The 15,001-nt window shown below is 37.4% G+C and overlaps 1 protein-coding gene across 1 annotated transcript in view; it reads left to right on the top strand.

Moving 5' to 3' along the window:
- The first annotated feature begins 255 nt into the window (after positions 1-255).
- The window catches only part of LOC134214543 (uncharacterized), a 37,513-nt gene continuing 22,767 nt past the window's right edge, over positions 256-15,001 (top strand). Inside the window, exon 1 of the mRNA XM_062693901.1 lies at positions 256-609. The gene's annotated coding sequence lies outside the window, so the exon portion shown is untranslated. The remainder of the gene's footprint in view (positions 610-15,001) is intronic.

A 15,001-nucleotide genomic window follows, 5' to 3' on the forward strand; every position in this document is an offset into this window, starting at 1 on the left:
TCCGAAACAAACACATTGAAGCTATTATGTTAATGTTGCGGCCACACCAGTGCAATCCCCTGCAGGCTAGTATTGAGTACTAAACCAACCTCTCTACTAAACAACCTTTTCCCCACTGAAGAATTGATAGGCAGCAGATGAAAAAACAAACGACACACCTCCTCACTCCCTCATTAGTATTCTCCCAATCCTCGGGCAGTAAAAATCACAGCCACACACAAAAATATCGGAAACAGGTCCGTTTCCCGCCTGGATGATGTTGTGGGTAGATCTGGTGGTAGCAACAACAAAACCTTGATCAATTCTGATGCAATTTTCTGGCCATTGGCGTACACACATGTGCTCGCGTGCGTGCTGCTGCTTCTGGCGATGTGCGCTCCTCGTTGACTCATCATCCATATTCTCAACATGTGGGCAAAAATGTTGCAATGTTCATCGTTCCGTAGTTGGTTTAACCCGCAGAGGAACACGAACCAGAGAACAGGTCGAGTGCGCGGTGCTGCTGGAGGACCATAACCGATATAGGCCGTCCCGATGCCACGTGGTTCCAAGTTGGTAAAGACATTGTCAGACAACGGTGAACGCCGAGGGAAGATAAAGGAAGAAGTAGTTTAGTAGTTATTACTTTCTATTAAATTTATTGATGAAGGGTAATGAATGTTAACACATTTCAAATGAGTGAGATCCGAAAATGTGTGCGCGCTGTTACCACTGTTATCGGATTTATTCTAATGGAGCAATTCTAAACCTGCGCCAGCATTAAGAATAGAGGCGCAATCTGTCTTCATTCGTATTATTGGCACTGTTTTTCAGCTGAAAACATTTATGTCGACTTTCCAGACCCCTCCTTCGTTTTCCTAGTTTGATTTGCCAAAAACAATTGAGTTTTTTTCTGTAACAAACAAAAATAGGATTTATTACGCACTTCAAAGAAAAGTTTCTTTTGTTTTTCTGTTCGGAAAAACTTTGGGGACTGATTGAAATCGTATGGATTTTGCAATGACATTTTGCTCCCAGCCAGCAAAAGATGTTCCGGACGACAGCGACAATTTTTCTTTGTAAAATATGCTTTCAACTTGGCCGAGTCGTTGTCTTTGGTAGTTTATTTTGGAATCGACCAACAGCGTGTGTCTGGTATTCCACATATAATGATGTCGCCCTGCGACGCAAAAGGTCATTAAAATTATAGGTTCAAAATTTAAAAATTCGCCTTTCGCGTCCGGTGGACGGGTAATTCCGATTACGCTAGACGAAGGGCATGTATGTGAAACCCCTAATCAGGGAATCAGTTTCTGTTGGGCCTGAGCGAGTCGGGTGAGCGAGAAAATCACCAACAAGCTACACAGCAGTTTATTGAAGTTTAATGACTTTTTAATGAAATGGTTCAACAGCGGAATTTGATAGTTGGTATTTGTACGGGAAACATGCATCAATGTTTGGTTGTTCCGAACGAGTGGTTGATTTTTACGGCAATTTGATCACTACAATTATGTTACACAACATAGATTAACATCACTTGGAATTTTTTGTTATAAACAAAGTGAGTCACATTCTTTGGAAGGTGCTACGAAATTTTCAAGAACACTAAAGTAACGACAGGGAACAGGAAATATGTTGATAAACCTTACGGAAGGGATTTAGGATTTAGCAGTTTCGCTGCAAATATTACCTGGCATAAAGGCGTTGTCAGATGCGCATAACACATTTGGGGACGTAGGTTTTTGATATTATTAAACATTATTAAATCACTTTTAGAAACTGAGATCATGATCATTCCAATTACTCTTATTCAGACTATTCTCAACATTTCTATCGAAGGTTTGCTTGGCCTAGAGAAAGTAGTGAACACGAATAATCGATTGGAGTATATAAAACTTTATCAAAAATCATTTTGCAACTTGGGTCTAGCTGTCATCCCTTTTGATAAATTCAGTCCTGTGAGTGGACGAATTGTATATATCCTGAAAGTAAATACAATGGAAATCTCGTAAAATTGCTAATCGAAAAGCATTGAGAAATTTGAAAAAAAAAAATGATGTACTCTTAGCAGACCTGTGGTCGATGACGGAATTATGTCTTTCTCAAAGTATAGAAAACGCACATTTTGGACACAACCGAGTGAATACATTGGTGGAATGCATTTCTGCATTTCTTGGAAAAATCCGCCATTTTCCAATGCCTGTATTAATGGCCTTCCTGGGTTAGACAGAAGAAGTGCTAAGGAGGCTAAGGCTAAGTGCTTCATATTTTGGTGTTGTAGAATTCGAGAGAATTTGAGGGTTGTCTATCATTTAAAAAAAATTAAAAATTCCAAATGATCAGTTTTAAAAGTGTAGTAAAACTGAAAATTACGCCCAATTCGTCAAAAATGAAATGATAATAATAATCAGGAGGCATACACATTACTAACTCATAGGAGTGTGTGCGTTCTTTATGCTCTAAAACTTCGTGGAAGAATAATTTCGATAAAAAGTTGCAAGTAAAATATTTATTTTTTAAGGTCACCCTATCGTAATTATTTGAAATTATCATAACAAATAATACAACAGACATACAAAAATGATTTCTACAGGAAAGAGCCTCCAAATTAAAAATGGAAATACAGAAGTAAACCATTTCAAATCAAAATGTAATGGGACCGCCCTATTGCAACAAACATCAAAATAAATTAAAAACAATAATTAAAGTGTCTTCACTTTGTTGCTTAAACATTATCTCGTGGGTGAAATTAATGTTCCTCCTTATTTCCTGGCATAACCCATCGTTTTATGTTAAAGCCCAATCCTTGAAAGGTCAAGTGTGACTAAGACTCATAGTTTTTTTTATAGTAAATTTTCGTTGTTGTTGAACAATTTTCTTAAACATGAAAAAGGAAGAGAATGAACTAAGCAATTAGTTGCCTACTCACAGACTGCCAATACTAAGCAGGATATTTATTAACATGTCGTCATATCACAACAGAGTTGCATCATCTTTTAGCAGACATCGTATGCATGTTGACGAGCAGATGTTATGTGCTATTAAATTGAATGTACATTTTGAAAAGGTAAGTAAATATCAAACCTTTTTTTTGTTTCAATGTGTACTAGCTGTATGTTTCCGGTCTTGTCCGGAATTACAAGTTTGATTTCATATTCACTATTACAATCAAAAAATTATAGAAATACATACTTGGTCAAGAGGGTCATTGTGTTTAGTTACTTATGCTTCATCGTTTGACGAGAAGATCATACGGTAGGTTAAAAAACATCCAATAACTATTTCTGCTATTTATTTTCACGTGGTATGTACTTTTGATGAAATTAAAAGCCATTTTCTGTACAATTAGCATTAAGAGTGGTATTGACCATTATAAGGACGGTCGAATAAAATGAGTTTTAGATTTTTGAGGGCACATTTAATGATTCGATTGTAGGTTCTTTCAGCAAATTCCATATCCGCAAACCACAAGTTCTAAGTTTATTTTAAACATCTGTGGTTTACTCAATTAAAACTCGATTTGAGAGCAACAAGATTTGTTTTGAAGCAAAATAAATACACATATTGCTCTATGTTAGCAATTTAATCTAAACTCAGACCTGTGCGCCGCCGCCGGTGGTTTTACTCGCGCCGCCGCCGCCGAAGGTTTTGGGTCGGCGCGCCGCCGATTGTTGTTGATTAGTTTGGGAGTTTGAACTTCATCTAATATAATACAGTATACCCCCGCTGATCCGGCAAATGTATGGCCGGACTATCGCGGTTTCTCTCGTTAATTCGACTGTCAAATCCATATAAATGAAACAAAATCACAGCACAATTTCGAAAACTGACACCATTTATGTTGATATTTTTTAATCCGAAAAATTCCTAATTAGCGAGATTCGAACTAACGAGTCGTCGGATTAGCGAGGTCCGGAAAAGCGGTGGATACTATAATACATAAATTGTAAAACTGATCTTTGGAATGCGTTAAGCCGTTGTTTACTTTAGGAGAAAATGGACTTTTTCGATAAAAAAATGGTGGTTTTTCCAAAGGGAATATTTTTCACCAACAGATCTAGGATAAAAAATTAAACCCACAAGGCAATTAAGGAACTAAAGAGCTTTCATCTCATATATAATTCAGAAGCGCCAACTCAAGAATATCTAAGAAAATCGCAATTTTCTGCAACACTGTTTATTCAAAAGAAAGTTCGCACAAATTTCGACCTTACTTATGTTGATGTTTTCCGATCTGGTGAAAACTGTTCAAAATTTTTTGTCTAAGTAGAAATTAAAAATCAGGATTTTCCATTAGGGGAGTGTAGGGTAAAATAGTCCTTTAAAAGAAAATACACTATTTCTTCTTCCTTTCAATTCATCTATATTTTTCATCTCAATAGATACATATATCCTTCGCTGATCTATATTAGATAGCAAACTGTTTGCAGTACAATTTTCAACAGGACCAAAATAAGTGCCTTAAACATTAGCACGTCTTTCGCAAACTAAAACAAAAATGAACGGATTCGGCGAAAGTGCTTGTTGATATTTTTTGAATCAGCTACAATTACTGTGGGTACCGGTACTGATGTAGCTTTTACAGCTATGCGAAAAAAAAAAACAATTATTCTTTAAGGCAAATGAGCAATTTCGTTGCGTTTAAGCATAGCTTGTTGGTGGAGCTGCTTCTCGGATTATATTTTTCTTTTGTACTTGCACCAGGTTACCATAGGCTTTTTGTAGCTTGTAACGATTATGCGGTATTCATAACTCTCTTTCATCCTCCACATTATCAATTTAAACTAAATTTTGCAAACCATCAGTTTATTGTGCAAAAACGTCAAACCGTGTACCATTCATACATTTCGAAGTACTAACCTTCAAACTGCTAGCTAATATTACAGAGATACAATCTAAGCAAAATGTTTGGCTGAATGGACTATACCTGGGAGGAAGATTCAGACTCAAAAAATATGAATGTCAGTGCAGACCTAACTTTAGTTGGCATGAAACGTCACCGCAGACCTAGCAATTTTTTTTTCTATAAATGAAGAGTATTGATACTGATAATTTGCTTGAAAACGGTTAAGAGCAGAAAATTATATTGAAAATTATCAACCAATTTTTGAAAAGATCATTGTTTAAGGGAGCATCCATAAATTACGTAACGCTCAAAGGTGGAGGGGGGGGGGTTGGCCGAAGTGTGATAATCCACACATTTTTTTTAATGATTAATACAAAAAGTGTGACATAGGGAGGGGGTTAAGAAGGCCAATTTTTGCGTTACGTAATTAATGGATCTTCCCTAACAAAAGAAGCTTGCAATAGAACTGTGAAACTCGTTGTGTCGATTGTATAGAGAAAAGGAGACATCAGAAAAGGACGTATGACAGTCCACGCAATCGGTAGACAAGAAATACGTAACAGAAGAGAAAATTGTTTGGTGTGAACAGTAAAAGCAGAAAATGCTGAAAAGTAAATGAAAAACAAATGGACTACATGGTGGTGCTATCCCTTGCTTTAAGTTAACATCATTACTTTTTTGGAATTGGAGATAAACAACGAGATAATTCTTACTTCAACAACTCAAACAACAAAAACAAAATTTATCATGCTTCTATTGTCAAACTTTCGTTGCTCCTTTTCTGCATCCCCATTTAGTTCTTTGTACACATTATTCGAGGAAAAACTGCAAATCTCCATTTGCACTACTGTCTTGCAGCGCCCGTCGTTCTATTTTTTTGTAAAAAATATTCTGCTTTTCCTTTTGCGTTTCGTTTTCTATCCCACATGACCAGACAATTCCATTCCCACGGCACTATATTCTTGCACTGATTTCCTTTGTCCATCACTCTTTAATATTCATTCGCATATCGTTCGATTCACAATCCTCAAAGTCAACCCAATCCGCAATTACGGTAACAAAATTTGCGTAATTTTGACCGTGAAGATCAGAGATTCGACGAAATTGTTCGTCGTCCGAGTATCCGAGTTCGGATCCACGGTGAAAACAGTTTCGTTTCGAGAACTTGGCTTGATTTCCACATCCTGATTCAAGCGGCAGTATTTAATCCACCGGTATTTTGTGATTCCCTCCATATAGAGGCAAAAAATAACTATAGGATACATAAAGTACGTAACGTATAAACCGGCGATTTTCAACCCACCCTCTTTCTTTGTCATACGTTTTATCTTAAACCAAACCTCAACATTTTCTGTATAATTCGGGTATAAGCTGCTCTGAATACCTAATCTCCCCGCAAGCGTGATGTTCCAGACATTTCTCACAGCTCCGCCTGCAATATTTCATGGGACACTTCATATTTAAACAACCCGCACTCGGAACTTTGTCTAAAACTCATGTAAGTCACGCACGGCTTCACGTTTCTACACTCATAGATAAAGTATATAAATTGTAGATTACTTAACCAATTAATTAAAAGATTACCAAGCAAAACTGCTTTATTCTCGGCATAATTTACACCACCTGAAAGTGCTTGAGTACCTTAACAAGACTGTGTAGTTGATGTGTAAAAAAGATGCTTTGAGTATCAGCCTTTTTCTATTAAAATCTTTTCTAACCTTATATGAACATATTTCCAACCAACCATCCAAGGTGTGGTTTGCTAAGAAGTAGTACTTGGGTAGTAACAGCTTGCAATACTTTTTGAGAAATCTATCTATTGCTTTTTCCACCGAGGAATAGACTACCGTGTTGAAGTACCAAAACAAATGTTCGCACTTCCGAATTGATGGAAACTAGCTAAAGCACTGGACTGTGCTTTACGTCGTTTTTGAACTATCGTTCTTGCAGTTAAGACGTCACCCATATATGAAGGAACTGGTGGGAATATATTTTGGTGGGACAATATTTTTGAACGGGAGTTTAAGTCGGCGCTAAGTTTACAATACCTCCGCCGGAATATAATATAAATGACATGACTAGATGATCAGTTCACGTTATTTTTTTAAGATTGAGAGATTGTGAAGTATTTAATTGTTGACAGATAAAAAACTATAAAAATACTACGCTTGGAAGAATTTCGAAGCAAACTAGTAAAATCGCTAGATCAGTTGCTAGGTGGGTCGGAATAATCAAATCTAAGAAGTGTGGTTACGATCATCTGGTTTCGTAACATTATTTATATTTGGAGATCTATTTTACCCCTCTCTCCCCATCCTAATATTTTGCCAAATAGTTTCATCTACATATAGAAATAAACCTTGGAAGTTTCAGCCAGATGCTGAAGCATCGATAAAAATGGAGCTGCAATTCTCACAAACTGCCTTGCAAACAAATAGTGCAGCGTGCAGAAACTTTGATTTGATTGATTGTTCTGAAGTTGGCACACTGAAATAAGTTTCAATAAGTTGTCAAGTTAGAAAGGAAATACGTCATGTTTTTATACAAATGTACATTCTGGTTGAGCTCACATAATTTATTTTTTTTACATTTATTTTTAAAGGATTATTTTACCCTATACTCCCCTAATGGAAAATCCTGATTTTTAATTTCTTCTTAGACAAAAAAGTTTGAACAGTTTTCACCAGATCGGAAAACATCAACATAAGTAGGGTCGAAATTTGGGCGAACTTTCTTTTGAATAAACAGTGTTGCAGAAAATTGCGATTTTCTTAGAAATTCTTGAGTTGGCGCTCCTGAATTATATATGAGATGAAAGCTCTTTAGTTCCTTAATTGCCTTGCGGGTTTAGTTTTTTATTCTAGATCTGTTGGTAAAAAATATTCCCTTTGGAAAAACGACCATTTCTTATCTAAAAAGTCCATTTTCTCCTAAAGTAAACAACTTTATAACCATTTTAACCACATGATATAAAGTACTAATTCAGTAGAAAAAGCGTGCAAAATTTAAACAAAATCGGTCAGTCATTGCCAAAGTTATTGCATTTTTTTGGTTTTGGCGATTTTTGAACAATAATTTTTGAAGGGCCGTTTTACCCCGCAATGAAAAAATCTGAAAATTTGCGAAATGTCTTCTCTTACATATATGAACAAACCCTGAAAATTTCATCCAAATCGGAGAACATCGTTGCAACCTCCCTTGGAAAGGGGGTCGCGCTTCTCGCGAACTGGCTCTTAAGGAATTCCTTAAAAAAATCCATTCGTTTTTTGAGAATTTCTTCGGAAATTTTTCCTTTTGAAATTGTTTCAGCAATTATTACATGAATAGCTGGAAAAAAAAATCTTCTAGGTATCCATAAGGAATTCATTCAAAATTTGCCTAAGGAATTTCTTCAGAACTTCTTCCAGCAATTCCTTTAAAACATTCTCCGGGAATTCTTCCGGAACTGTCTGGAGGAATTTCTTCGAAAATGCCTTCATCTTTCCGAAAGTCGTTTGGTGTTTGTTGTTTATTTTTGGATTTTTTTTTCGAAAATTCAATGAGTAACATCGCAAACAACTTCATTTTCAATAAATTTCAAAGGTTTTCCTGGGAGATCTACCGAAAAAAAATCTGGAGAATTCTCCGAAGGAAATCTCGGAAGTTTTTCGAATAATCTTTTAAAGAAGTCCCTGGAGGAATATCCGAAGGAATTCTGGGCGGTAGAAATTTGTGTTGGGTTTAGTGCAGGAATTTCCAAATAAATTGTTGAAGGCATTCCCAAAAGAGAACCTGAATGGATTTTCGAAAATAAATCCTAAAGGAACTTTAAAAGAGTTTTTGAAGGTAAAATACTTCCCTAAAGAATTCCTAAAGGAATTTCCAGAGAAATCCATAAAGGTATTTTTGAAGGATTTTATGATGGAATTTCCGAAGGAATTCTCAAAAGAAATTACGAAGAAATTCCCAATAGAATTTCAGAGAAAATGCCTACTGGTATTTCTGATGTTATTCCTTGATTTCTTCAAGAATTCCTTTGGAATTTTTCCCAGTAGCTTATTCGCAATTTCCTCCAGAGATTCCTTTGAAGATTCGTACAGGAATTCCCTAGGAAATTGCCTCAAAGAGTTCTACAAAAACTCCTCCGGAAACGAATTCCAGAAAGTTCTTCGGAAATTCTTTCGGATATTCCTTAAAATTTACCTCAGGAATTACGTCAGAATTTCCTACACGTATTCCTTTGTTTAAGAAAACCATAGGAAATTTGTTAAGGTTCGTTCTTTTGGAATTTCCTTTGAAAATTTCGTAGGAAATTGCTTTAGAAATTTCTTCATAAAATCCTTTAGGAATTCTTTCGTAATTCCCTTACAAATTCTTTCGGATGTACCTTCCGAAAATCATTCGCAAATTTCTTTTGAAATATCGACGGAAATTTTTTTAGAATTTCTCTAAAAATTCCTTCAGAAATGCATTTACAGATTCCTTCGGAAATATGTTTAGTCTTTGAAAGTTTGCTTAGGATTTTTTTCGAAAACTCATATGGAGGATTATTTTAGGAATTCCTCCGGATTTTTTTTTTAGAAAAAAAAAGTTGGAAATTTTTAAGAAATTCCTCTAGGGGTTCCTTAGCAAGCTCTTTGACATCTTTTCCTGAAATTCCCATAGGAATTCTTTCAGAACTACCTTAAGAAATTCCTTGAGAATTTCTACGGGTAACCCTTTGAAAATTCTTTAGTAATTCCGTCACAATATTCTCCTTTTTTTATTTTATTTTTTTGGGAATCTCTTCAGAAATTCATTCAAAGAAATTTCTTCGGAAATTGCTTTTGGGAATCATTCGGAATTTCTTCTAGAATATTTTTTCTCGAAATTTACTGAAAAGATTCTTTCTGATTTTTCTGCGGAAATTACTTCGGTTCCCTAATGTAAACTATTTTTGAAGTCGGTGCTTCTGGGCAAAATTATATAATACCTATACATATAATAAGTAAGGCCTGCGTGCCCAAACCTTTGTTCCTTATGACGAATAAACGAGTCTACTCTTAGCAAGCAAACAAGCTAGTTCGGTTTTGTATTTCCTAGGTGTGATTTGTGGGAAGTCAGTCGATCCCACGAAGTGAAGTTGGCCAAGTTCGGACGAAGTATTTTTACACTAAGTTCTTTCGAAAATTCCTTCAAAAATTTTGCCAGAAATGTCTTTTTAAACTCTTTTCGCTATTCCCTCGGAGAGTCCTTTCTGAACCCCTTCGAAGATTTTTTCAGCAATTTCTTCGGAAATTGTTTTAGGATTTTTTCGGAAACTATTTCATTCCTTAATAAATTTCCAAATGAAATCCTGAAAGAATATTCTATGGTTTTACCTGTGGTTTTACTAAAGGAATTTCCCAACGAGAGCCTTAATGGTTTTTGAAAGAATGCCTATATGAGTTTCGGGAAATTTTTTATAGGGTTTAACAAAGGAATTTATGACACGTCAAAAAAATCGTAGTTTCCTGCGGAAGTCTCTTCAGGAACTCCACCAAGAACTTTTTTTTTGTCATATTTAACCAACTTTTGAGGAAAATATTCAATTTGGTAGGTCATCGTGCTCCAGTCTTACTCAGCTATACACAGCAAAAAAAATATTAATATGCTGGGACGTAGCTACCGTAAACGTATCCGAAAATTCTATGTAATAATAGATTTCATGTATTTTCACATCTAACCAATGTCTTATTACATTGCTCGTTGTAATATCTGATCAACTCAAACATTTTATTCGTTGCGTGAAATTGACAGAAGATTACCCGTATAACTGCGCATTCAACTACATTCGAAATGATCATCAAACTTAATACTACCTCTAAAAGCAGCCATTGCGTAAAATTTTATGTATTTTTACAGCGCGACGATGCGAAATCGCATCTAAAATAACATCCTCAACTGACAGCTGGGCAGATAATTTTCTTTTGCTGCAGCAAGAAGATGGCCGCCTATGGCCGCAGGCAAAGTCGCAGATATAAACGCTATAAATCAAGTTCTATTTGAAAAGAAATGTGTACCTTCAGAAAAAATTATAGAATGTGTTCCTCCGCGAAAAAGAAAGTGGTTAGTGATCCATAAAATGATTATATTCCAACACAATTAATTCGGGTAGGTAACTGTGGCTGGTCGCCAGCGGAAAAAAAGCCAGATTGTGCTTTGACGGTAATGGACGGTAATGGAACGGATTTTCGGTTTCAAAGGTAAGCTCTGAACGGCGACAGTTTTAAACCAGCTGCCGAATTGCTCAATGGTTGGTTTTATTACAGTGAAAAAAGTCTTGGATATTGATCTGGCGTCTTGCGAAACAAAAGTTTCTGGGTGACCAATTCTGGAGCTGATCCGTCAAACAATTACCGTGGAGAGCGCTACTTGACCGGAAGGTATGCTAAGCATAATGTTTTGGATAAATTGTTATCAGAGTGACCACAAAATAGCAAATTGTATTCATGATAAAGGCCAGGGTTGTTTCATCCGTCGTAAAAAATATTGTGTGAGGAGGGCTGTTAAGGGAAACAAACATACCAAAAAGTGTAAAGAATTAAAATGTGATGTTTTGATTTTTAAAGATTTAAGTTTAAAGTATTCTTTTTCTTCTTCAATGGCTCTACATTCCAACAGGAACTTGGCCTGCTTTTCAACTTATTTAAATTTAATTTTAATTTTAATTTTAATTTCAATTTTAATTTTAACCTTTTAATTTTTTTAATTTTAATTTTAATTTTAATTTTAATTTGAATTTGAATTTGAATTTGAATTTAAATTTTAATTTTAATTTTAACTTTAATTTTAATTTTAATTTTAATTTTCATTTTAATTTTAATTTAAATTATAATTTAGATTTAAATTTAAATTTAAATTTAAATTTAAATTAAATTTAATTTTAAATTTAAATTTTATTTTGATTTTAATTCTAATTTTAATTTTAATTTTATTGCTTTTTTTGCACTTTATAAGAGTTTTGCGAGATTTTTTTTTCTCACAGTCATCTTTTTCTCACACTCAATACACTCAAAAAAGTTTGATTTTCTGTTTATAATTTCTTCAAATTGGTGAAATCAGCAATATTTTAATTAAAATTTTAATAATAAAAATATCAAAATTTCAAATTTTCAGAAGTTCTTTCAGTTCTTTCTTTTGAAAATTTCAACAGAATTTCCTCCGGAAATTCCTCCCGGAATCTTTTCGGAAGCTCCTACAGAAATTCCTCCAAGAATTCCTCTAGAAGGTCATCCAGAAATTCATCCTGTAGTTCCTCCAGGTTTTCTCCAGTTTCTCCATGATTTCTTCCGGGAAATCCTTCAGAAATTTTTTCGAAAGTTCCTCTATGAGTTTCTCTGGAAATCACTCCAGAAATTCTTCCGGGAATTCATGAAAATCCTGCGCAAATTCCTCCACAAGTTTCTTCGTAAGTGTCTCCAGCAATTCCTGTGGTAGATGATCCAGAAATTCCTACTTCAGGAATATCTTCGGAAGTGCCCTAGGAGTCCCTCTTGAAGCTCCTAGTCACAAAAATTCCTCCATAAATTCCTCCAAAATTTCATCCAGGAATTTTGCCTCCTTCGGAAGTTCCTCCAGGAAGTTGCGGAAACTAAGGCTAAAAGAACCGAATTTTGCAAAACCCAACTGACAAAAGCTTTGAAATTTTCCGACGATGTAATAAAAAGTATATATAACAGTGTAAAATTTTGAAGGGAAGTCTTTTTACTTCAACCAAGTTTTCCAAATTCCATACAAAAGAGCGATGAGAGCGATCAATTTTGTATCTAGTTTGACAATTGATTCCTCCAGGAGTTGCTCCGAATTATCCTCCAGGAGTTGCTCCGAATAATCCTCCAGAAATTCGTGTGGATATTCTATCAGAAATTTATCCGGAGATTCCTCCAGGTATACCTACGGAAGTTTCTCCAGAAATTCGTTCAGATATTTCTCCAGGAATTCCTCTGGATAATCCTTCAAGAATACCAACGGATATTCTCCAGCAATCTCTCTTGATATTCTTCCGAATATTCCACCAGGAATTCCTCCAAACATTACATCGTATATTCCATCAGGGCACCGTACGGATATTCGTATAGATACTCCTCCTCCGGGAATTCCTCCGGAAGTTCCTCCAGGAATTCCACCGAAAGCTCCTTTAGCAATTCTTTTGAAGATTCCTACGGATATTCTTCCAGGAATTTCTCCGGATATTCCTTCAGGAATTCATCCGGATATTTCTCTAGGAATTTCTCCAGAAATTTCATCGGATATTCCTCGAACAATTCGTTTGGGTATTCTTCCAAGAATTAATTCAGATGTTCCTCCAGGAGTTCCTCCAAATATTCCTCCTGGAATTCCGCCTTATATACCCTCAAGAATTCCTTTGGCTATTTCTCCAGATATTTATGCGGATATACTTCCAGGAATTCCTCCAGATTTTTTTGTGGATTTCCACCAGGAATTCCTCCGGATATTTTTCCAGAAATTTCCCCGAATATTTCTTCAGGAATTCCTCTAACAATCCTCTTAGAATTCTAGCGAGAAAACTCCTGGAGGAATATCCGGCTGACTTTCTGGAGGAATATCCTGAGGAAATCCTGGGAGAATATTCGGAAAAATCTCAGGAGAAAAATCCAAAGGAATTCCAGAAAGAATATTAGGTGAAACTCCTGTAGGAATATCCGAATGAGTTCTTGGACGAATTCCAGAAGAACGATCCAGGGGAATGTTTGGGAGAATAAACGGAGGAAATCTGAAACAATTCTAGGAAGAATTTTCGAAGGAATTTTCGGAGGAACTTCCGGAGGAATTCCCGAAGGAACTTCCGGAGGAATTCCTCTAGGAACTTCCAAAAGGAATTCCCGGAGGAACTTCCAAAAGGAATTCCCGGAGGAACTTCCAGAGGAACTTCCGTAGGAAGCCCCGGAGGAACTTCCGGAGGAATTCCCGGAGGAACTTCCGTAGGAAGCCCCGGAGGAACTTCCGGAGGAATTCCCGGAGGAACTTCTGGAGCAATTCCCGGAGGAACTTTAGGAGAATTTCCGGAGGAACTTCCGAAATTAGGAGGAGTTCCCGGAGGAACTTCCGGAGGAATTCCCGGAGGAACTTCGGAGGAATTCGGAGGAACTTCCGGAGGAATTTCTGGAGGAACTAGCTTAGGATTTCCCGGAGGAACTTCCGGAGGAATTCCCGGAGGAACTTCCGGAGGAATTCCCGGAGGAACTTCCGGAGGAACTTCCGGAGGAATTCCCGGAGGAACTTCCGGCGGAATTCCCGGAGGAACTTCCGGAGGAATTCGGAGGAACTTCCGGAGGAATTCCCGGAGGAACTTCCGGAGGAATTCGGAGGAACTTCCGGAGGAATTCGGAGGAACTTCCGGAGGAATTCGGAGGAACTTCGGAGGAATTCCCGGAGGAACTTCCGGAGGAATTCGGAGGAACTTCCGGAGGAATTCGGAGGAACTTCCGGAGGAATTCCCGGAGGACCTTCCGGAGGAATTCCCGGAGGAACTTCCGGAGGAATTCCCGGAGGAACTTTCGGAGGGATTCGGAGGAACTTCCGGAGGAATTCCCGGAGGAACTTCGGAGGAATTCCCGGAGGAACTTCCGGAGGAATTCGGAGGAACTTCGGAGGAATTCCCGGAGGAACTTCCGGAGGAATTCCCGGAGGAACTTCCGGAGGAATTCCGGAGGAATTCGGAGGAATTCCCGGAGGAATTCGGAGGAATTCGGAGGAATTCCCGGAGGAACTTCCGGAGGAATTCCCGGAGGAACTTCCGGAGGAATTCGGAGGAACTTCGGAGGAATTGCGGAGGAACTTCCGGAGGAATTGCGGAGGAACTTCCGGAGGAATTGCGGAGGAACTTCCGGAGGAATTCCCGGAGGAACTTCCGGAGGAATTCCCGGAGGAACTTCCGAGGAATTCTGGAGGAACTTCCGGAGGAACTTCCGGAGGAATTTCGGAGGAACTTCCGGAGGAATTCCCGGAGGAACTTCCGGAGGAATTCCCGGAGGAACTTCCGGAGGAATTCTGGAGGAACTTCCGGAGGAATTCGGAGGAACTTCGGAGGAATTCCGGAGGAACTTCCGGAGGAATTCCCGGAGGAACTTCCGGAGGAATTCGGAGGAACTTCGGAGGAATTCCCGGAGGAACTTCCGGAGGAATTCCCGGAGGAACTTCCGGAGGAATTCCGGA

The sequence above is a fragment of the Armigeres subalbatus genome, chromosome 2 (assembly GCF_024139115.2).
Source record: "Armigeres subalbatus isolate Guangzhou_Male chromosome 2, GZ_Asu_2, whole genome shotgun sequence".
NCBI lineage: Eukaryota > Metazoa > Arthropoda > Insecta > Diptera > Culicidae > Armigeres > Armigeres subalbatus.